At 38.2% G+C, this 24,546-nt stretch overlaps 1 protein-coding gene across 3 annotated transcripts in view; it reads left to right on the plus strand.

The window, feature by feature from the left end:
- The window catches only part of SERTAD2 (SERTA domain containing 2), a 133,144-nt gene that overhangs the window by 2,279 nt on the left and 106,319 nt on the right, over nt 1-24,546 (plus strand). The window contains exon 1 of one of the 3 annotated variants that reach the window (XM_056124899.1): nt 2,065-2,119. The exons of the other annotated variants lie outside the window; for them this stretch is intronic. The gene's annotated coding sequence lies outside the window, so the exon portion shown is untranslated. Of the gene's footprint in view, nt 1-2,064; nt 2,120-24,546 lie in introns of those variants that run through there. 3 annotated transcript variants of the gene reach the window in all.

Below are 24,546 nucleotides of genomic sequence, written 5' to 3' on the forward strand. Positions count from 1 at the left end.
AGCACTGCCCCGGTATGGCACAAAGCAAAAATAAGAAAAAAGAATTCTTGCTACCAATAAAATAAATAAATGTATTCTTATCAATATGCATAATTTATTGGATTTATACATTCATGAGTCTTTATGAAAATTAGTTATTGGTTGAGTTGATCTTTCCATTTAAACTTGCATAATAGAATATACATACCTCTATTATGATTATATTTATTACTCATTTGCTATTACTAGTGATTTTCTTCCTACTAAATTTAAAGCTCTTGAGGATAGGAATAGAGTTTCATTTATAATTTAACCTCCAGTAACATGTATATTACCTGGTGCATGAAACTTAATGAAAATAACTAAATATTATTCTTCTGAAGTTTATGAGTAGCCAAATGGTGTGATAAGTGACATTGTAGAGAATACTGTTATATTGAATCAATTTTTCACTTTCTCAATTATTTTACAGTAAATTGGGTGTAAATGAAGGCAATTTTTATAATACAGTTTTCATTTTAAAAAACATTTTTTAATTTTGAAGATAAAACAAAGTAGTATGATAAATTTTATCTTCCTGTATACCTATTATGTTTATGTTTTTTCTTATGTTTTTACTTGTTATGTTTATCTTTTTATTTTGACATTCTGACTTCTAAATTCCTGTCACTAGGTAGACATTATTAAAATAAAATGCATCATTTTACTAAGGATCAACGTTTTATTTCTCCTTCCATTCAAGACTAAAGCTGCTTCTTCTGAAGAGTCTTAATAAACAGACTTTGAAATAGCAATGTTAAATATTATTATAAGAGTCATAGGGGCCAGAGAGATAGCACAGAAGGTATGGTTCAATCCCTGGTATTACCTAAGGTTCCCAGAGTATTGCTAAGAGTGTTTCCAGAGTACTTCTGGGGATCGTCCACAAACAAACAAAAAACAAAAAAGAAGAATCACAAAATAGTTATATATAATAAGTAAATGAAACCCTTAAAATTTAAATTTTGTGACACATTTAATATGTATTAGAAATTGGGGAATATATATATATATATTTAATAGCAAAATTGGTGGGGCCCACTACCTGCTTCATTTCTAAAACAAGTTTTTCTGGCTGGAGCAATAGCACAGTGGGCAGGGCATTTGCCTTGCACGCGGCCGACCCAGGTTCTATTCCCAGCATCCCATATGGTCCCCCAAGCACTACCAGGAGTAATTTCTGAGTGCATGAGCCAGGAGTAACTCCTGTGCATTGCCGGGTGTGAACCCCCCCAAAAAAGAAAAAGCACAAAAAAATATATAAAAAAACAACCATTTTTTCCCCTGTTACTGAAATGCATTTTAGTTACTGTGTCCTCTGAAATTATAAAATCAGTAAGAAAATCTGAATACTGAAATACTCAGAAATTTGGAAGTGTTACATAACACTATTAGAACTTGTCAAAATGTAAGATATCTGTTACAATATGGACAATTTTATTGACTTAATTCTTTTCAGAATTAAATCATCAGCTACCCAATTTAGTTGAATATAGTTTGATTGGCTCAAGCAAATTAGCTTAGAAATCATAACTTTTTGGTCATATGCTTTTAAAGCAGTCTAATATGAAATTTTTTAAAAAAAAGTAACAGGCACTTAGAAACTACTCACAAGTATCTGGTCTGCAAGACAAGACAGAAGATCTTTTCTTTTTCTCTTGGCATATATTAGCATGACATTGTTACTATAGCTCCTATATCTTTGATTTAACTTCTGTGTGTGAAGATATTCAGGGGTTTAATAATATTTTATGGATGTATTTGGTATTGACAACTTTTTAAAAAGAGGTGTATCTGGTGACTCACATGGAAAGAAGTGGAAAGAGGGAGAGAATTATCTGTGGGGCTTTTGGTTTGTCTTCTGACACTAGGACGCTGGGTAACTATAGTTGTTTGTGATCAAAGGGAGAGAAAATAATATACACATTATCTGTTGGCATCAGCTTAGAATTAAGGTCTTGGGAGTTACAGAATGAGAGATGCTACTGATTGACGTGTGACCTTGAGCATTACACTTCACCTCCCTGACTCCGTGCTCTTCTTTCAGTAGGAAAAGGGAAGGCGGTTACCCTGCCCTCATTCACAGAGGACATTGTTAGGGGTAAGTTGTAAGTGCTTTTATAAAGCATTAGAGAAGACAGAGGCAAGCAATACAAAGTAAACATGAGTATTAGCAATGGATGTTTATCATTATTTTAAAATTGTGTTCCTTTGAATCTTTTTATCTATAGGGCATTTTTGCTTTTGACTTAATTTGAAGATATTCTTTATTGGCATATTCACAAAAATGTATTGAGGTGCTACTTAAAGAATGAAAGAACTCTGGTATAATTAAATGAGATTTTAAATGACAACTTTGAGTTTTGATACATCCTGGCTTATAGATGAGCTTGATGTAAAAACAAACGTTATTGTCTAGGAGATAATCTATCTCATTGAGTTTAAGTTTGTGAAACTTGTACTTAATGTTGCCAAAAAATTGTTCAAACAAGTCAGATTCCACTAGAAATATATTCAAAGACAAAAAATTAATTGTTTTATTTACTTTCAAATTTCAGAAGTATTACTTGGTAGGGCTGGAGCGATAGCACAGCGGTAGGGCATTTGCCCTGCGTGCAGCCTGCCCGGCTGAGCCTGGTTCGATTCCTCCGCCCTTCTCGGAGAGCCTGGCAAGCTACTGAGAGTATCTCGCCTGCACGGCAAAGCCTGGCAAGCTACCCGTGACGTATTCAATATGCCAAACACAGCAACAACAAGTCTCATGATGGAGACGTTACTGGACCTGCTCGAGCAAATTGATGAACAACAGGACCATGACGGTGATTACTTGGTAATCAGACACCTCCTAGCACTCATTTATTGTGTACCTTAAAATGTAGTGAGATGTGTACATTTCATTACATAATGGTTTGGAGGATTTTATTTATTCCATCTGTTCTTTTATTTAGAAAGGTTAGTAGAGACAGGTGTGGGAAGTCTATAGTTTAAGCGACTAACGTTTTACCCTATTCCCTAAAAGTGAGCTATGGGTCAGAAGCCCAGAGTTAGCACAGTGTTTTTCTTTGAATTCAGTAGTATTAGTATATGTTTTTTTGTTATTAGTGTAAGAGTTGCCACAACCTCATATTAGCACTTTTTAATGTGGAAATGAAATTCTGTTGTACTCAGACCAAATAAAACAAATGGGATAAAGAAATATTATTTTTTCCCACTGATATTAAGGACAGTGACCAGTGATCCATAAATGTTAGGTTTCTGAGTCAGAAGCAACTTAATATATATTTGTGTGTGTGTATGTGTGTAAATACCTATTTACATACATATTGACCTTTTCTTCATACTGTTCCAACATCCCTGTAATGGTCACTTAGAAGAATCAAATTTATTCTTTGCTTTTGAATTGATGTTTATACTGTTTTATGTGGTGGGTGGTTTGTATAACTCCTTAGGACTGAATGTTCACTTTGAATATATTAAATAAAGTGACCCAACAGTTCAGCTTGTATTTATTTTTTTTTGTTTTTATGACTCCCCTCTTCTACACTTATTAGTGTTCGGAGTATTTCCATATGAGTCAGTCTTCTAAAAATTTTATTCCAAGCATAATCTTATTTTGTCTTTATTTTACATTGTCTTCTTTATCCTTGATCACAGTAGATTCTTTTTCTCTCTTCTGCACTTGCCTCTGTCTTGAGACTGTACTATAGTTTGCCTTTATTCTACTCTGCTTTTATGAGGCTGAGGCAGAGACCTTCAATACTGAAACCTTGCTTGATCTTAAATGATGAACTTCTGTGACCATCTTTACACAAAACTCAAGAGGCCCGTTGATGAAGTTTGAACCTATGTGAAGTGATGCAAAAGGGGAAATTGCGATGTTTATATTTACTGCTTTTCCATTCATTTCTTTCACTAGGGGTGAAAGCTACCCAGTATTTTTTTTTTTTGCCATATTAGCCTTGTTGTGCCCTGCTCTGCTAGCTGAGGAGGCTGATTCAGCAATGACCATCACCACTTGACCATACTGAGGGTGTCTGTCCTGAGAGCCTCTCTAAGGAGAGGCTCTGTTGTTTGGCTTTGTTTTGTTTTTAACACCTTAAAAACCAGACAGAACATCAGACCATGTCCACTGTGAGGTTTTCTCGGGTTCACCATTGTTGAATGATTAATGGTTCCCAGTGAAGTAACCATCAGCTTTATTGTCCCTCCATGGCTTCCACTCAAATGAAATGTATCCCATTGAGTCAACTTTTGTTTCGATTTTAAGGGTTCTTTTCACCCAGAAAATCAAAGGCTAAAAAATGAATATGTATTTTTAAACAAAAAGATTTACATAAAAATCCTCTGAGTAAAAGTTTTCCAAAGGACCGAATTCATTGATTTGGAGAGGATGTTTCTCTCCATCCCCAGCATAACAAAATATATAATTTTAAAAATAGTTTCTCTAAATACCTGGCATTATTCAGGCACCAGTAGTAGAAAACATTTCAATTTGATTAATCAAAGTGAATCTTTCTCTTGATCTATAAATAACCAGTATGTTGTTACTTTTTGTTTAAACAATCCAAATGCAAGGATTCGATAAACTGTATTTTGGAGTTGATTAAGAGATTTTCCAGAAATTGTACTTTATTAGATCTCTGTCTCATGAAAGAAGACCAATTTTTATCTCATACATCATATCCCATTCCTTGTTTCCAATGCATCCACTCACTTGTTCCTTTTGTTTATTCAACAGATATTTATTGAACTTTTACTATGTTCTGCTCTTACTGGGTATATGTATTGAGGCAGTGAAGAAAAATGGCAAATATTCCTGTTCTTGCAGAAGTGGCCTTCCAAAATATTGTGGTGTAGAGAACTTATTTTTCTATCACTTGAAGTCATACTGTAACTAAACATTGTGTGAAAGAAGGTGAAGTTTCTTCTTTGTGCCCTATGGCTTTCTATAAAAGGAATCTTAATTCCTAAGGGGAAAATTCATTTTAAATGGACAATTTTCATTAGAATTTGAGATGAAATATTAAAAACTTAAAGTGCTGGATGTTTTCACCATAAATCATGAAACCATCCTCATTTATAAAGCTCTGGAAAACTTACAGTGTAAATCTTACAGTGAACTTTCCTTTCTAGCTTTTCTTTATACTTTTTAAGTTGTTTTTTCCTCTCTGTTGTCTTTGTGACAGTGCTTGAAAAAAAAAGTGTAATACTGAAAATTGCACAATGAAAATGTAGTCATTTCAGCTAAATTGCACAATTAACAAGAAAATCTGAAGTTTGCTTTTGTCTATCATATATAAAGAACTTTTTGGTATCTGATTGTAAAAACTAGTTTCTGAACCAAACTTTCAGTATATGTTTCTAACTCAGATATTAAAGTTTTTAATAATATTTAAGTATTTTGCCCTATAAATAGGAGTAACATGGTATTATGTAATGATTTTCATTAATTATTTTTAATCACAAATATTTAATAGGTGTCCAAAGTATTTGGCTTTATCAGAAACTAATAAGACATGTCACTTGTCCATGATAGTGTTCACAGTATAATTGAGAGAACAAAAGATCCTGCACATATAAATGAAATGTTTTATATTAAGCGATCTGGGATTTAACTTGCTGGGAAGTCTGGTATAGGCCTCTACAGAAAGCTTAGGCCTAAGGCAATTGGACTTGCCTTCTGGAGGTGCTGGGAGCCTTTTTTAGAACTACCTTCTTTTTTAGTTGGACAAAGATTATCGGGCCTTCTTTGGGCCTTAGGCTCTCAGAGCAGAATGGTGCACTTTCTGGCTACTAAACCTGCTCAGCAAGAAAAAGAAGGGAAAGGGAATGGAGTACACTTCCCAGCCATTTCTGTGCACATCCGCTCTCCTCACGGGAAACAGAAATTGCATCTGTAAATAGAATATGTGGACACACCATGGATATGGTTTAAGTTTCTGAAGACAAGCATCATCCATTAATTGGGGAAACTTGCCTGGTGCGTCATGTAGAAAACTGTGGACAAGGGGATATCTCTGGAAAAAAACAAACAAAAACACTAAGAAGGGCAGAAAGAAGTGTTGAGAGGGGATTTTGACAGTTCTAGATACTTAGGCCTTCTTTCCTCAAATTTGCCTGAAAAGACTCAGACCCTGAGAAGGCCATGTCCTGGGCTAAATAAACCAAATTTAGAGAGTCTGTATAAGTTGCAATATGTCAGTATAACCTTTCCAAAATGTTTTGCTTTGAAATTCCTGATGTGTGTCTTTGAATCATCAGACATAAGAGTTTGTAACTCTGACTTTTTGTTTTCCTATCTCTGAATATTTGCAAACATTAAAAAGCTCTTTGTTTTAAGAATATATTTGTTCATTTATACCTAAACGTTAGGTAGAATAACACTCTATATACTATATATCCAAAGCCACAAGTGCTTATTTTATCTGTGGATGAAAGCATTAAAAATTCTTGTGTATAAACTTTATTGTTGTTGTTTTGGATTTGGAAACCACATCCATCAGTGCTCAGGGACCCCTCCTGGCTCTGTGCTCAGAGGTCATGCCTATCAGTGCTCTAGAAACCATAAGCAGTGCCAGGATTAGAACCATAGCCCTGGCCTCAGTCGCATATTAGGCAAATGCCTTTACCTTTATACAATCTCTGGCACAGTAGTTATTTTCTAAAATTTTGTTTAATTTTGTTTTGGGGTCATTTTCAGCTGTGTTCAGAGCTCACTACTGGCTTTGCACTTGGGAGCCATATGGGGTGCTGGGGATTGAACCTGGGTCATCCAAGCAAGGCAAGCAACTTCTACCTGCTTTAGTATCTCTCGGGTCCCCAGTTTATTTTGAACAGAATTTTCTATCAAGAGTTTCTTTTCCTGGAAACTTTTTCTGTGCTATAATCTCACATAACTACATGATTTGAAAGGCCACCCAGGATACCTCTGTTTGTTCATTATTTTGATTACTGTGATAGATATATGTCAAAACAGAAAAATTTATATTTAAAGTCTATGCTTTTCTTTTTCATCAAAATAATTTCTCTTAAAAATTGTCTTAGATTATGATATTTTTCAAAATAAAATCCCTGTTTAAAAGACTTATATTTTAAGGTTTATTTTTATTTCTTTATTTTCTTCTGTCTCTCATTTATTGACCTCTGTTCCATACCTCAGACACTTTTTGTTGTTGTTGTTGTTGTTCTTTTTTTAAAAAAAATTTATTGAATCACTGTGAGATAGTTACAAGCTTTCATATTTGGGTTACAGTCACACAATGATCAAACACCCATCCCTCCACCAGTGCACATTCCCCACCACCAATATCCCCGGTATACCCCCCCTTTGCCACCCTGCCCCTGCCTCCATGGCAGACAATATTCCCCATACTCTCTCTCTACTTTTGGGCATTATAGTATGCAATACAGACACTGAGAGGTTATCATGTTTGGTCCTTTATCTACTTTCTGTGCACATCTCCGACCGGTTCCTCAAGCCATGATTTTCTTAGTGATCCCGTCTCTATTCCAGCTGCCTTTTCCCCTTTGCTCATGAGGCAGGCTTCCGGCTATGGAGCAGTCTTCCTGTCCCATGTATCTACTATCCTTAGGTGTCAGCCTCATGTTATGTTGTTTTATACTCCACAAATGAGTGCAGTCCTTCTATGTCTGTCCCTCACTTTCTGACTCATTTCACTTAGCATGATACTCTCCATTTCTATCCATTTATAAGCAAAGTTCATGACTTCATCTCTCCTGACAGCTACATAGTATTCTATTGTGTAGATGTACCAAAGTTTCTTTAATCAGCTCAGACACATTTTAAGAAAGCCAAATAGGACTCAGGAGGCCAAGTGCAATATAGGACCTTGTGACTGGGGAGATAGCTCAAAGGGCTGGAGTGCATCTTTGCATGTCAGAGACCTGGGTTCAGTCCCTAATATTGCATGATTCTCCAGGTCCTCTGGGATTGACCCCCTGAGCTAGGAGTAGTTCTAGTACACTGCCAGTTGTGCGCCCTCTCCATACCCTCAGCCCCTACTCCCCCAAAATAGGATCTTGAGCATTTTTCTTCCATATGTAAATCTTACTTGAGTTATTCTAAATTATTTGCACAAACTTGAATGTGGAGAATTGGAGTTGCATAATTTTTCAAGGAATACTCCTTTCCTTATAGTTAATGGATTATGACTCATCTTTGGCATGGAGCAAAGAACACAACTGAGTAAAACTTCAATGGCTCTATGCATCTTCCCAAATAGTGCACCCTTTATTTTTGAAAAGAAAAAATTGTGTGTATGTGTGTATGTGTGTGTGTGTGTGTTTCTGATGCTTGAACTCATGGCCACACACATGTGAGGCAAGTATATACCACTGAATCGCATTCCCAACAGCTTCTTTGTAATTTAGATGTTCTCATGTTGGATCATATATGCTGTGAGTAGGTCTTTCAGTGAAGAACTGAGTCTGCTGCATTCCTTCAGGTTAATTGACTTTGAGCATAGGACAGAAGGCCCCAAAAGGGTCTGTAAAGGTAATGTTGTAGTATTAATTGAATATTTTTCATGCCATCCAATTTATGTTTCAGGGAAATACCTTTATTGTTGAAATTAATTCTGAAGTTTAAAACACTCATTTTTTTCATGAAAAAAAATTTCGAAGTTATCATTCTAGGATTGGGACTCAGGGTATTAATGAGTTGTGATTTTTATAGTTTAAGCTATTTCTGCCATCCCTGTGGGATTCACTGGAATTTCACATGCCCAGGATGCAACCTAAGGCTGGAGGGGGAAGGGCCCTGGACCCAGTATTTTTCGAAAGTTCCTACATTATTATAGCAAACAGCCACCTTGTGTAGAGCTGTCTCCCACACCATTTCAACCTCACACTCAAACTTTCTCTTATAAACCTTTTCCAACACAAAGTAGACTTGAAAGAATAATTTGGCAAACACCTATATTTCCTCTGTTTAGATTTGGTAATCATGAACTTATGCCATATTTTCTTGATGATTCTCTCTTCCTCTCTTTCTGTCTGTATAATACTTTTTAATACCATGTGAAAGTAAATTTCACACAATGTAATTCTTCACCATTAAATACTGATGCATATGTCTTCTGAAAATGTGGGCATTCTTCTCCATTTCTACAATTCCACGAATCACACCCCAGAAAATGAATAACTTGAATGCTATCCAAAGCTCTATTCGGCTTCTTAAAGTCATAGGAATTAATATTCTACTGAAAATTTGGGGGCTGGAAATGTAGAACAGCGGGTAGGTCACTAGCCTTGCACGTGGCCTACCTGGATTTGATCTCTGGCATCTCATATGGTTCCCCCGAGCACCACCAGGAGTAATTCCTGAGTGAAGAGCCAGGAGTAACCCCTGAGTATCGCCAGATGTGGCCCAACCCTCCTCCCCACCAATTAAAAATAATATATATATGCTACTGAAAATTAGATGTGTATGAAGAATTTTATTTTATTTCTGTAGAATTTTATTTCCATAGAAAATAAAATTCTGGGATTTTTTTTTTAAGCAACATTATGTTTCTACAGTGTTTGCAAAACATGACTTCAAACATTTTAAGAGGAAAGGAGAGGTGAGGTCCTTTGTAGCTGTAACATCATGTGACCATATCACAAGGACAGACCTTTAAGGGCAAGGAGAGAGTTCCAGGGTAGGCACATGTGAGCATGGGCAAGGTCCTGACATGAGTTCTCAGCACTGAATACAAGTTCCCACCACCAGTGGGTGTGGTGCTGATCAAGGAGGGTGAGGGAGAGGAGGAGGGGGTGGTGGAGAAGGTTGGGGAGGACATGGGTGGGGAAGGCAGAGAGGGGGATTAGGAAATGCCTTTAGCTTCATAGTAAATGTAGGAGCAGGTCCGCCTGAGGGTTACCAGTTCTGTAGCTCTGGCTTTTCTGCTTTGTCTGTCTTGCTGGACTCCTTACTGCCTCTGGTATATATATATATATATATATATATATATATATATATATATACACACACACACACACACACATATATATATTATGGCATAGATAAATATGTGGAATGTATACATATATAGCATTATATGTATATATATATACACATAAATTCCAGCTTTACTTTCTGTTACTCCAAAGCCCGTGAAGAGAACAACAGTGCTATGTATTTATCAAGATTTAGATCAGATGTGAACAAAAGTCTGTTTAATTTCATGACTGATAAAAACACTTCCTCCATTTTTTTAGAAAGAAATGCTTCATGACCTGTGACCAGGTCATCAAAATAAAATGCCGTGTTTGAAATATAGTATCTTATTTTTACAGGATAGGACAGATCTTTGATATTTTGAAGGAAATTAGGCTTGCCATGTAGTTTAATTGCTCTGATTTCTCGAGAACTTTCTTTGTAAAGAACTGTATGGAGTTTGCTAGCAGCTCTTTTTTGGACTGTTTGCTCTTTAATCCTGTCATACTTAGGTGAGAAAGTCCTTTTCCTGGATGTTTTCGAGTGTATCTTAATGCCAGAGGGTCTTTGTTCAGGCATGCCCTTTTCAAAATGTGTACAGGAGGATTGTCATATTTTTTCCTTATGGGATTTCTAAAGCATTCCTGAGACACCTGTGAGGTTCTCTGGTATTGTCACAGCGCATTCACAGGGCAAGATGTTTGGCCTGTTTCTGAATTTTCTTCTGAAGCAGTAACTTGTTCTTGTTTGTTTGGGGGCCACACCTGGCTGTGCTCAGGACACACTCCTGACTCTGTGCTCAGGGGTAACTCTAGGAGTGCTTCGATTGGACCAGTGCAGTGCCAAGGACTGAACCAGGCTTTATCTCTCCAGCCAAAAGGGGCTCTCTCTCAAAGTAGAACTGTGAGTCCCTCTTGTTTGTTAATTTTTTGTTTTGGGACCACATCTGACTGTGCTCAGGTCTTACTCCTGGCTCTGTGTAAAGTGGCTCTGGTGGTGTGAAGGAAGATGGGGGTCAGCTTATGTGATGCCAGAGATTGAACCTGAGTCCCCTGCATGCAAGGCAAGTTCCCTATCCATTGTAGGGAACTATATCTGCGGCCCTTGTGGATCCTTCTTGATCTCTCTAAGTAGAATATTTTATTTCTGTCAGCCTCCATGATAAAGCAACATAAGATAAAAAAAAAAGAAAAATCTGTATTCCCTCATGATTTGGAGTATGTTGAACCGTGTCTTGTCTTGGATTTTTTTTTACTTTAAAAATCGGTGCTTTAATTTTTAGATTTAGTCTTGATGACACATCTATTGATGTAGCAACCTCTATGACTACTCATCAGATTTTTAAGATTTCATCCAAAGTGGAAAGTTTCAGCATGTATCATGTATGGTTTGAGGCAGAGGGATACTTTTTAAAGGCATTATGTGTTTGTTAATGTTTCTTCTATGTCTTGAGTGTTCTCTGAAGGTTAATTGATGAAGCGGCACAATGAAAGCCGAACCCTGAAATAAATTATAATTTTATTAAAGGAAATTGCGAGTATAATTTTAGTTAAAAGTCTAATTTTAGTTATCTTGAAAACAAAGTTTGCAGTTTGCATTGTTTTAAGTGCTATTGGTTGATTTTAAGCGTGATGTGATTATAACTGATATGAAACTTGAATATGATCATATGTGAAGCTTCTTTTGTTGGGAAAGATTTTAATTTTAGTGTCAGGAAGGAGCATTTTGTGAACAAAATTACCTTTAGCTATATAACAAACACTTTCACTGTTTGCCTCAGGTTTGCTACCAGGAATTCCAGCAAAAATAAACAAAAATGAAATGGCTATTGTTTCCCAATACTAGCTTTTAAATTTTTATTTCTATGATACTTTTTTTAAAAAATGGAAAGAGAGGGCTGGAAGATACTGTAGCTGGTAGAGTGCTTGCCTAGCACTGGCCAGCCTGGGTTTTGATACTTGGCACCCCATATGGTCCTTCAAGCCCCACCAGGAGTGATCCCTGAGTGCAGAGACAGGAGTAAGCCCAAGCATTGCCAGGTGTAGCCAAAAAAGAGATCTAAATCATCATCATCATCATCATCATCATCATCATGCAAATACCAAGATTCAAAACCTCAAAATGAAATTTTAGGGGAGGACCAGGGCCAGTGTTGGAATTTTATATTACATGTATGAGGTTTTGGGTTTAGTTCCTGGAGTGAAATAAGGGGATAGGGACATCCAAGAGTAGTTCATTGGTAGAGCATCTGCCTTACAGGCCTGAGATCTGAGTTCAGTCCCCAGTGCAGCCCCACATGCTGAATGTGATCTGAGCAGTAGTATATCAGTCAATGCTACACAACAACCAAGTGTGCATGCCCTGCGGCCAAGTATCTTGTGACCCTCCAGTCATTGCAACAGTCACAACAACAAAGGGAAGGGGGGGGGAATAAATAAAATTTAATTTCCTGACTATTATTCTAATACTGACTTTGCTATGATGTGAAGAGTCCTTAATAGGAAACAGTTGTTCATAGTTATCGAGTAGCCATGCAATTGAGTTAGAAGGGGCCAGCGTGGGTCCAACTTTGACTTCTTTTTCATCTTTTTATCAAGAAAAATTTCAGTTGATTTTCTCCTGACTTTTCCAAGAAATGGTGTGTTGGAGAGCAGCATATCCTCCTCCTCTTATCATTCAGGACTCAGCCTCCAACAGCGTCCTGGCCAGAGCTTTGTCTTTTGTCTCTTTGCTTTTGTGGTGGTACTGTTGGTGTCAGGGGTCGCACACTTGGTTGCCGTGCACCAGAATTGCACCCAGCAGTGCCAGCGATTTGCACTTAGCAATTTGGGATGATGATAGGGATCCAGCTCAGGGACTGACACATGCAAAACAGGTGCCCTACCACAGAGCTGAACCCTCAGGCCATTCTTGATTCTCTCATTTCTCTTGTTCTGCCAGAAATTTCTCATGGGCCTCGGCCTAAAGTTGTGGAATGGATTGTAAAGGCAAAATGCTTTTGTCATAGGCCATTTATTTTCATTTTTCAGAGATTTTTTATTTTTGCTGAAAATTGCAGCATAACCAAGGAAAACATACTTACCAGCTTTGAAAAATATATTTACAGTAACGTAAAATTATTTGGAAAAGAGATTATACTTACTGAATGGTTCTGTTATTATTTTTGCAAGACCTAAATACCTTGGGGAAATTTCTGGGCCATGAATCCAATCCGTCATTTCAAGCATTTTGTCAGTTTGTCCATCTTTGCATGGTATATGACTGAGACAGGAAGCATTGGGATACTTACTGGATAACTTAAGCTTCCAGAAGTAATTAAAGAAAATTTTTGTAGGGGTCTAAGTGACCCCTACCCTCAAGTGGTAGAACACATTAAAAAAAATTTTGCAAAGCACATAAACAAAGGGTAGTTTGAAGGTATTATTAGAATTATATAATGATTAAAATTTATTGTCATAAAATTTTTCAATCATTAATTTTACCAGGAACCAAGTCATAATTTCCAGTTTATCATAAAAATGATGTGCAACAAGGGCTCGCCTATTTTCTCAGCACCTCATTTCACGCACTATGACTAAGAATAGAGACTGTCAAGTGGTAGGTGACATGTGTCATTCATGACACGGACCATGGATATTTGGTGTTCTGTTTTACTTATGCATTGTAAAAACAATTTGATAAAAATGTGTTTCATTTTGGGAAAGGAAGCGCATCCCCAGCTATTCTTAGGGCTTACTCTGTGCTCAGGGATCTATAGTACCAGAGACTGAACTTGGGTGAGTTTTGTGCAAAGCAAACACCATCATTAATCTCCATGCTATCTGCCTGGAAGTAGAGACACCAATACGGAAGTGTTTCTACTTGGGCTAATTTATGATTGCTAATAGAGCGTGAGCTAAAGCACTTGACTATTTTTCTGATTGGCTCTCTCAATGTCTACATAGGTAGATGGCAAAGGATCTCGGCTGGGGGTGATGGAGAACTGGTGATGCTTGTTGCCCCCATTCCCCACTTCATATTTTGTTTATCTGTGTAATTTGTTCATCATTTTGTGTGGCTTCTCATATTTGTTGTGGTGACCTAGGTTTATAAAATTGTGACTTTTATATTTAAGTAGCTATGTGAATATGTAAGAATCTTTTGAACTAAGTAGTTTCCCTGTTTCCTAAAATGAAGTGGGAAGGTTTTCTTTGTGTTTCTGCTTCATCCTATAGCACATGTCTACTTAACAGGCATCACTGATGTGAGAATTACTCCTTTAGAAGCTTTCAGATTTCTTCTACAATTCAAGTAGCTGACATTGCAGCTAGAAGTATTCCTCCTTCTCACCTTAGGAACACAAACTGAGGATGGCTTTGAAATATTTATCTTTTCACTTTTTAATAATACTGGATACTGACTGGTATTAGGGGAAACTCAGTATATTATGATGTGATGGAAGGTTATTTTTCCTAATTAAAACTATAAATCATTATGATGATTTTAACTAGAAAAAAATTTGTGAAGAAGAGAAGTTCTTTCCATATCAGTTTGTTTCTGAAATGGAATTGAGTTTTCTTTCATAAGGTAGGCCTTTGAAATCAAAATGATTCAGTAGTCACCTATGAGCGTTAGTATAATGAGTTCTTGGAACTCTTTGTGCACCCAAGGAGGCAGTTTATGGAGTAACTTCCAAGCCAGCAAGCATATTGTGACTTTTCAAAAGCATGTACTGTAGAGCAGATGATGTTTTGGTATCCTGGAGTGTAGCAGTTAAGCCATGAGGTGTAAAGTGGAAACTCAGGCTCTTGGTCAATCTGGTTCTGTCTGCTCATCACTGTGCATTTCTTACTGCCTTACTCTGCCAGTTTGATACCTAGGAACAGTAACAAAAATAAAGTCCAAATAGTTGATTTTTTAGTTTTCAGTAAATTTTAGGGTGGAAAATTATGTCCAAGAATTAACATAAATTTGGCTTCTCTCACTATTATTCTTGCCAATTGCATTGTCTGAAAAGTTGATGACTGCTTTTCTTTACATAATGTTTTATTCCCTTTCAAAGTAAAGTTCATGCATGATACCCCACCTACTCTCTTCTGTATTCTTCAGTAAAATTTCTGCATTTCTAAAAAAATCCCTCTTTGACTACTAGATTTTCTATGTGCCGCCATTATTTTACCATTGTTTGCATCATCACTAGAAAATCTTGCTCACTTGTGTTTTCAGGTGTTTTTGTTTTGTTGTGTTTGTTGTTTTTGTTTATCACTTGAAGGAAAAAACTGGTGACAGCCACTTTTGGGATACAACCTAAAATCGTGTCCATATTGTTCCACAAGGTTTTCTGGCATCTTTTTGAGCATTCCTGTTAAGGAGGAGTCCAAGGATGGCTCTTCAGGTTTCGTCATGCATGTAAGAATGTGACCAATGTTATTTGCTGTAACTGGCCCTGAAAAAGTTGAACTCATGCCATATTTTTCATGCTACTGTTATGTCTATAAAATGAAGCAAGTGCTAATAACACTTCCTACTTGTTTAGCGTGTTTTCTTCCCCAGCTCTCAAAAAAGTTGGCCAATATCAGGCTGCATTGCCAACCCATGTTTTCATTATTTTCTAATTCCTATAAATTTATGTTGCATATGACTTTCACTTGTTAATTTTTTCTTATGTTTTCTTAACAATTTCTTACAAAAATATTTGCTATTATCACATCCCCATTTTTTGGGCTACTGAGAATAAAGGTTATCTTGACTAAGCCTTTGACCTAAGATTATCAGCTGCAGAGTCAAAGCCAGAACTCAAGATTCTTCTTCCATTTAATTTTATTACCGCGTCACAGTTTTTTCTTCCTTTTCAGCTGTACTTTCAAGACTCAAGAAAATATATTTCCAGGTACCAAAAATATTTCTCACGTCTCTTCCTCAGTGTTCCAGCATTAGGATTTACACTAGATTTATTGTCTGGAATAAAGTTTCAGTGCCAGTTATAAACATGATCTATCCCCGTATTATTCCTGATTTGACTGCTATCCCAGAAGGTGATGGATAGTTGAAGAAAGAGTATAATGAATGCAGCCCCTATTTTCTTTTTTGCCCTTCTAAATTTGATTTAAGACAAGGTTGCTTTCTGCCAGGAAATTTCATGAATGGGCATATGTTAATATGTCTCCCCCCTCCCTTTATAGTAATAAACTTAAAATAACTCTCCGAAGTAGATTCAGTTTAGAGTAGGTTAATACTTGAGTGAGGACTTCCTGAGCTTATAAGACAAGGCAGCCCCGCCGCCCTGAAAACGCAGCCGCCCCTGTAAACGTGGTTGCTGCAGTCCGCATCTATTTCGGGATTTGAAACCTACCTTCCGCAATTCTTTTTCCTAAAGAAGGTTGGTAGAACTTGAGAAGGAGTCTGTGAAAACGAGAATTGGACGGTTGTGCCTGATGACCGCTTTTAAAAAAGCAAAAGCAAACTCAAGCAGAGGGTTCAACTTGCTAGAGTGGCGGGTTTTATTAATTAATTAATTTATTTTCCCTTCCAGAGAAAACCAAAATGAAAGTTGCATTTTGATCAGTTTGGACTCATCTTCTCTGTGCCACCTTAAGACCCAAAGCCTCTGTGGGGTGCCCTCACCCAGCAGTTTCCTTGTCTGGATGCTCTGGCACGTGAACCGTGGCGCGCGCACACACGCCACACATAAAGAGTTCATTCTTGCTGCCCGCGCGGCCCAAGGAGGCCAGTCGGCCCCTGCCGTCTTCTGCTCCGTGGAAATTGGCAGCCTTTCTTCCCCTGTAAACAACAGCCTGACGTCAGCCCGTGCAGCAGTGATAGCAGACCCACTTTAGAGATCCGCTGTGGGCAGAGCTGTGGAGGGCCTGTCACTAGCTTTGATCCGCTTTAGCCACACTTGCATAAATGCAATGCAGAGACAACTCTCGCTACACTCAGAAACACCCGGGTAGCCCTTGAAAAGGGCTTTAAACGTGCTTGTCCTTGAATTTGCACATATTATGCTAACAGGAAGCTGTGTGAGGAGCAGGAGGAGTGTTGTGGTTATTCCTATCTTAGAAATGAGCCGAACTCAAGTCCAGAGAATTAAAAAAGTTCTTAGTAAGTGGTGGGTGGAATGACTGAAATTCAGGCCTTCTGAACACTGCTTTGTCCCTCCTTCCGCCACCCTCCTGCCTGAGCCCTGTATTAAATAACTTCTTTGGAATAGTAATTGTTAATTGTTCTATTCTGTTACTTCCTTTCCTCTCTAAAATGTGTGGGATGATGATTTATGAGCGGTACCCCCCCCACACACTCCCCGCCCCTCAAGTGAAGACATCTGTGCATTAAAATCAGGAACTCCTAGACAAAGGTAACTCACTCCCTTGCCTCAGAGACAGCCTTCGAAAAATCTAGCATAAGTCTATACTCACCAGATTAATTAGAAAGATTTATAAACCAGACGATCCTGTTCTTCATTTGGCTTCTGAAAGCTTTGGAAAACAGAGAGGATAGATGACCGTAATTCTTTTGTTAACTGCAAGAGACAAAACCAACATGAAAGTGTCCTTCTGTTAGTTAGAAATCAGAATTTAAGTGGGATGGATGAAAGAGCAGACCCCCTGGTTGAAATGTAGCTGATTTGTTATATGAAACAGTTGTTGTTCTCATGCACTCCTCTCCCTTTTGAGTTTATTTTCAAGTAATTATAAAAAGTGAGAGAGAAAAATTACCTTGTCAGATTTATAGCTGCACATGTAGCTTGGTAATATGTCAGTTTGTAGATAACCCTAGGTTTTCTGTTGGTGATTCTAGTGAATTTTGCAGGGTGAGCAGTAAAAATGGGCAGAAAGGGTGTTTATAAACATGGGCATTCGGTGCAGTTTCTTGAACCTTAACTTCTGTGCTGAATGAAAGTCCTCACTCCAGCCATCTTCCGAGTTTGAAGTGTATGTTTAGGAGATGCAAAGGCACATCGAATTGAAAAATAAAAACTGCCTTTCAAAAGATGCACTTTAGCTCACAAATTAATTTTAAGTAAAACTGGAAAGTTGCAGGCTGGAGAGATTGTACAAGGGTAGAACGCTTGCCTTGCATGCAACCAATCCAGGTTTAGTTGCCTGCGTCACATTTGGTTCCCTGAGCCCCACCAGGAGTGTTTCCTGAGTGCAGCTGGGTGTGGTCCACTTTCTCCCAAAAAGACCAGAAACAACAACAAAACCTCAAAAGCTGAAAACCCAGAGTTAAAGCTATTAAACACCTTCAGTAAGCTAGCCCTATTTTAGTCATTGACTAAAATAGACACAAGGAAATGTGCATTTGGGGTAAAAGAAATGTATTTCTTGAGTAACTTAAATGAAGCAAAAGAGCAGCTTATTTTGTACTTTATTTCACCAAATTAATGGCAAAAACAAACAAACCAAAAGACTTTGTTCTCTTTAAAGACAGCTTACCCATCTTTAAAGTCATTTGGGCGATGTCCATAAAATCTGCTTCAGCACCAACACACAATCATCACCACCTTCTCACCATCTTCCTTTCTCTGAGACTGACAAAGAGAAAGGAGCCAGTCACACTGCAGTGACAGAGTCTGGAGTGTGCTGTGGAGAGCGGCCCTCCCCAGCTTAGCGGGGGCCTCCCCAGCACTGTCCCTAGGGGAAACCCACGCCTGCTTCTGACAGGGCTGGCCTTCCTGACATGCTGTAAGTTAAAACCAAAAAAAAAAAAAAAACCCTTAAAAAAATACCCCGAGAAAACCCTCCTTCTAAAGTGGCCCATCTTTCATTTTACAGCAGCAGAAATCCTCTTCAACAGCAAGAGGCCCTGTGCAGTTGTAAACAAACAGTAGTAAGGGCAGAGGACAGATGTTAGATAACTGAATGGAGCCTGGACTGGACCTATGGGAGCGCCAAGCTGGGCTTAGATTTGTTAAATTAAGTAATCACCTTTGCTGCCTGCTCCATAGTGGGTACACTGTGGACCAGAAAACAAAGCAGAATTTAAATTTTAATCTTTCATAAGAGCTGTTTTCACATGGATACTTCAGTGTTTGTTGGGGGAAAAAAATCAGTTTGGCGAATCTGTGGTATTGCAAAGAATACTACCACCTGGGATTGCACAGCACTATTGCAGTTTTCTAAGCCCTCTAGGAGGTTAGAAAAGGCTCCTCTTCTAATGAACTCTGACCTCTATCTAATGCCAGGCACAAAAGTCAGGTCAAAGTGGATTAAAGACCTCAACATCAGACATGAATCCATAAGGTACATAGAGGAAAATGTAGGCAGAACCCTCCATGACATTGAAGCTAAAAGCATCTTTAAGGATGAAACAGCAGTGACCATGCAAGTGGAAGCAAACATAAACAAATGGAACTACATCAAACTAAGAAGCTTCTGCACATCAAAAGAAATAGTTACCAAAATACAGAAAGAACCCACAGAATGGGAAAGAATATTTACCCAATACCCATCTGATAAGGGATTTATATCCAGGATGTACAAGATAGTAGTAGAATTGTACAAGAAAAAAATCTCCAACCCCATCAAAAATGGGGAGAAGAAATGAACAGAAGTTTCCTCAAAAAATAAATACAAATGGCGAAAAGGCACATAAAAAAATGTTCCACATCGCTAGCCATCAGGGAGATGCAAATCAAAACAACACTGAGATGTCATCTCATACCACAGAGACTGGCACACATTCAAAAGAACAAAAGCAACCAGTGCTGGCGTGGATGTGGGGGAAAAAGGACGCTCTTTCACTGTTGGTGGGAATGCCTACTGGTCCAGCCTTTCTGGAAAACAATATGGACAGTTCTTCAAAAACTAGAAATTGAGCTTCCATATGACCCCGTAATACCACTTCTGGGGATATATCCTGAGGATGCAAATAAGCACAATAGAAATAACATCTGTACCTATATGTTCATTGCAGCACTGTTCACAATAGCCAAAATCTGGAAACAACCCAAGTGCCTGAGAATAGATGACTGGTTAAACAAACTTTGGTACATTTACACAATGGAATACTATGCAGCTGTTAGGAGAAATGAAGTCATGAAATTTGCTTATAAATGGATAGACATGGAGAGTATTGTGCTAAGTGAAATGAGTCAGAGGGACAGATATAGAAGGACTGCACTCATTTGTGGAGTATAGAATAACAACATGAGGCTGACACCCAAAGACAGTAGATACAAGGGCCAGGAGGATTTCCCGATAGCTGGAAGCCTGACTCATGAGTGGAGGGGAGAAAGCAGATGGAATAGAGAAGGGATCACCAAGAAAAATGATGGCCGGAGGAATCAGTCGGGATGGGAGATGTGTGCCGAAAAGTAGATAATGGACCAAACATGATGACCTCTCAGTGTCTGTATTGCAAACCTTGATGCCCAAAAGTAGAGAGAGAGTATGGGGAATATTGTCTGCCATGAGGCTGTGGGAGGATGGGGAGAGGGGTATACTGGGAAGATTGGTGGTGGGGAATGTGCACTGGTGGAGGGATGGGTGTTTGATCATTGTGCGATTGTAACCCAAACATGAAAGCTTGTAACTTTCTCACGGTGATTCAATAAAATTTAAAAAAAAAAGCCTCCTGTTTCTCACCTGCTGCCTTCATCAGCTCCTGAGGTTGTGGCCTTTGCTTTATTAATGAGGGAACTGAATACTAAGAGTTTACGGCTTGTCAAAGGGGACATGGCTAGCTAGCAAGCAGTCGAGCCAAGGCTGGACTTTCCTGCCTTTTGACTCTTGCTTCAGTATTTCCTTCACTGTGCTCGGAACAAGCACTTTGAGAGCATCCAGCTGCTTGGGCTTCCCCATCTCTCACTCTTCTGTCTGCACAGAAAACCACAGTCAGCAAGTTCACCATAGTGACCAGTTCATGTTGCTTACTTACAGTAAGAGCATTTCTGACATCAAAGTGCAGCTCCTTGATTGACCCAGAAGTTAGTAATCAAATAAAAACAAAGAGCCTTGCGGCCTGAGAGATGGCTGCTCGAAGAACTGGAGCGCATGCTTAGCATGTGGAAGACCTGGCTCCATTCCTGGGCACTGTGTGGCTCCCTGAGCATTGAGCTGAGAGTAGCCCCTGGGGCACTACTGGTTGTATCCCCTTAACACCCCCCCTCCACACACACATACACACACACACACGTGAAGAACCTTGTCATTTCTTCTTAGGATCTTGCTGGTAGTATAGGATAAACCAAACTATAGAGACCATTCACTTTTGGGATTAGAGGTTCCACACCTGACAGTGCTCAGGGCTTATTTCTGGCTCTGTGCTTAGGGATCATTCCTGGCAGGGTTTGGGGGATCGTATTGGTGCTGGGGATCAAATCCAGGTCAGCTGCATGTAAGGCAGCACCGTGCCCACTATACTATAGCTCCATCCCGAGACCATTCACTTTTAATATATATTTTCCAAATATATAAAGCCCTTCAGAAGTAAAGTGAAACTCCAGTTAAAATAGCATTTCAGGAGCTAATTTGACTTGAGCTTCTAGCAAATGTTCCTGGGCGTTTCCCCTGCTTGCAGCCCTGTGCTGGAGCCAGCCCTGTGGGAGGTGAAGATCTAAGGACGGAAGGTACAACGCACCCAGTGCTCGGTGTCACAGACTTGAGACGGAGCATGCCACAGATGGACTCAGGAATAACTCAGATTTGGTCTTAGTTTTCTGAAAACATTTATTAAGATGCCCTTTCTTACAGTTTTCATAGGACCAGATTGCATAAACATGCCAACTCTGACCACCTTGGAAACTTTTCAGAATCATTCTCTTCATTCCTGAGAAGTATAAAGAATAAAAAGCAAATTAGAAACAGATCAAGCTTTTAATGTTAACAAATAAAACTGAGATATCTGGGCCAGAGGGTTAGGGGTGTAGCTCTGCAGTAAAGCTTATGCCTTGCATGTGTGAGGCCCTGGGTTTGACCCTTGTTGAAGGGAAGAAGGGAGGCAAAAAAGGAAAGGAGAAAGGAAGGAAGGTAGTAAGAGAGGGAGGAAATTTTGACTGAGAAAAATAATTTATTATTGCTTGTTATAAAAGTGTTGCTAATAACTTTAATGCTTGGTGTACATTTTCAAAGACCTGATGGCAAGCAAGTTACAGGCTTATTAGCTTTCCATGAGTGCGCTGAGAACTTGATTGAGGGCCTTTCTGGAATTCCTGATAACTTGGGTGGTTTCCAAGACAAGCCAAATTGACAAGGAATGCAGAATTGATCAGAAGAGTTACAAGTTCCACTGTATAAAAGAGATCACTTTGCCAACCATAACACTCACAAGAATGCCTTTATAGAGCTAAATTGGACCACAATTAAACTTGTCTTTCTCAGTCATCCCTTCCAAAGCTGAATGAACTACATTGTGTAAACAAGTCTGCTTGTGCAATTTGCTGCATGAAATGTTCAGGTATGTACAAAGGCAGTTGGATTATAAATTTCACTGGCAGGCCATCCTCCAATAAGGTAGATTTAGAGAAAATCAATATCATATTCTTTGACAAGGGAAAAGGAATTTCTCTTTCACATAAAATCTGTGTTCAGTTTTCCAGTCTCCTGGCCCCATTAGCACTCACCCCTGTCTTTTCCAGCTTGGGCTCCTTTGGCCCAAACTTCTCTTCATTCTCTCATGCTTCTGTCTGTCCAAGTCCTTGAACCACACTCAATTGATAATAAACAGTGATTCTGCTCTCCCTCTGCCTCTAAATCCTAAGAACTTGATAGAATGATTTTTGGTTCATATTTTAAAAAAAATTATCACATCCCTCATTGACTAAGGTCTGCACAATGGCTTTTTTTTACCATAATGTACCCCACAGACTTCAAATTAGGCCAAAAACATAGGTAAAATATTTTAAGTGTTGTAATAAGAACTTTCCTAAAGAGGCTTTGTGGATCCTACCTCTTTTTACTAGATACACCCAGCAATACCCTTTATTTCATTATTGTTGTCAAGACCAAGATGGAATTTAAGTCACAATCTTTTTATATCTATGCCTTTTTATGAATTATATCACTTTTTTACTCCTAGATTATAAATGATGAGGGTTTGGGTGGGTGGGTAGTTTAATAGATTTCAGGGCAAGAATTTTATTCATTGGAATTTAATTTGTAAATTTATTGTTATAATCCCCCATGACTTGAGGCAAAAAAAAAGGCATTATGTGTCTAATTATTTGACTAAAAGTGTTAGAAAACTATTAACTGAAGACTCACTGACTGATAGAGTTTATGAAAAGTTTAGGCTCTCTAAATTGGAAAAGGCAGTATTGCAGTTGGTCTGAAGGTGGCTGGAACACTCTTTTATGCCTGTCTTGTTATGTATCTTCATGTCCTTTCTTCTCAGGGCAGACCGTTTTTTGCTATGTTACTGGAAACATGGCTACTGATTGTTAATTTTATGCCACTGAAAATTTGTGTGGGTGTTAAGTTAAAAAATTACAGGCCTGGGTCAGGAAGATGACTCAAAGGACTGGAGTGCGTGTTTTGCATGTGAGAGCCTTGGATTTTATCCCCATCAACCACATGATCTCCTAAGCACTGCACTGGGAGTAGCCATCAGCACCATTGGATATGACTATGTACAAAACAAAACCACAACAACAATACAGGCAAATAAATCATTGAACTAGTAATGGTTTCATTTCTGTCTCTGAATGTCTCAGCTAGTTTTAGAATGTCAGGGACAATGTAGAAACACAATGACATGTATGTTTACCCATTTGACTATATGGGGGTGGATGAATATTTCTCAGGAAAGGAGATGATTACTGGAAGAAAAATCCCCTACTGTGTATGCTTGCTACATGTCAAAGTTGTAATTCTAGGACTAGGAAATGTAGGAAATATATTTTATATTGAGGTATACATGTACATACACGTTTAATTAAAATATTTTTCAACCGAAAGCAGCACTTAGGTGCAAGTCATTTTAATATTTTCTATTAGTTTTCTTTTTAAGAACATTATATATAGTCCACCTAATTAATTTTTGTGACTCATTAATGGATAATGGTCTATAGTTTGAAAAGCACTTAGCTAGACCTTAAAAGTAGCAGGCAAGTGCAAACAGATTTTGGGGTATGGATATTTGAAGAAATAACTCTTGCTGAAGAAATAACTTACATTCTCTAGAAAGGTGATAAATAATGTAATGTGATTGTTCTTTCCAGTTCCCATGAGGTTATGACACCACTTTTCCTATTGAGAAATATTTTGGAACCTGATCATCTTAGTTTTCTGATATCTTCTCAGCCCTTTGTGAAGTAGAACAAGTACATTATGCAATCAGCTGTATATTCCCTTCTGTTTTGGACTTACCTTTTGGTGATAAATACTGAGATTTTGTGGCACTAGAAAATTTCCCGAAGTTCTTTCAGTTCTCTCTTAAAACATCAGCATGATTTCTTTGAAGCCTTTATTGTGGCAGCATGAAGGCCAGTTTTCCTAATCATTGTAATGCTATAAAGGGATGGATGATATTTTTATTTATTTTATTTAAGAGTTGAAGAACTAAGCTCTCTAACTCTGTGTGTGTGTGTGTGTGTGTGTGTGTGTGTGTGTGTTTTGGGGCTAATTTGGCGATGAGGTGCTGAGAGACCAGATGCAGTGTTGAGGTTGGCA

The sequence above is a fragment of the Sorex fumeus genome, unplaced genomic scaffold (assembly GCF_029834395.1).
Source record: "Sorex fumeus unplaced genomic scaffold, SorFum_2.1 ptg000006l, whole genome shotgun sequence".
Lineage (NCBI taxonomy): Eukaryota > Metazoa > Chordata > Mammalia > Eulipotyphla > Soricidae > Sorex > Sorex fumeus.